We start from the raw sequence: 890 nt of genomic DNA on the forward strand, positions 1-890 counted from the left end.
CAATCTTCAATGCGCAGTCTGATTCCGGCCTAACATAGCCATTGTAGACCATGCATAATGGCCCGTCTACAATACACGTATAAGCTTGGTTTAAGAAGTAAGAATAAGAAATTGACCAATCACAGTCGATTATTCTTCTCACGTTCGACTGTGATTGGTCAATTTCTTACTCTTACTTAAACCAAGCTTATTCCGCATATTGTAAACGACGCATAAGGCTATCACACGTACAAAAATTTTAGTCGTAATCGTAAGATCGCAAGCAACTCGACCAATCACAATCAAAATTACGATCTCGCGTTTTAAAACGCTCGATTGTGATTGGCCGATTTGTTTAAGGCCATCACACGTACAAAAATTTTAGTCGTAATCATAAGGTCGCAAGCAAATCAACCAATCACAATCAAAATTACGATCTCGCGTTTCAAAACGCTCGACTGTGATTGGCTGATTTGCTTACGGCCTTACGATTACACTAAAATTTTTTTACGTGTGATGGCCTTTATAAATAAAAGAAACACAGATCCTCTCCAAACGTGAAATGACGTGCAGTAGACATTAAGCCGGAATCAGACTAGGCATTAAAGATAGAGATCGAAGATTGAAGATTGAAATTTGACCAATGAGGGCAAAGGAATTTTATCTCCTATTGTTTTGATTGGTCAAATTTCAATCTTCAATCTTCGATCTCTATCTTTAAAGCCGGAATCAGACTATGCATTGAAGATTGAGATTGAAGATTGAAAGATTGAAATTTGACCAATCAAAACAAAGAGAAGCTAAAATCCCTTTGGCCGGAATCAGACTAGGCATTGAAGATTGAGATTGAAGATTGAAGATTAAAATTTGACCAGTGAGGACAAAGGAATTTTAGCTCCTATTGTTTTGAT

The sequence above is a fragment of the Mycetomoellerius zeteki genome, unplaced genomic scaffold (assembly GCF_001594055.1).
Source record: "Mycetomoellerius zeteki isolate Tzet28-1 unplaced genomic scaffold, Tzet1.0 scaffold70, whole genome shotgun sequence".
NCBI lineage: Eukaryota > Metazoa > Arthropoda > Insecta > Hymenoptera > Formicidae > Mycetomoellerius > Mycetomoellerius zeteki.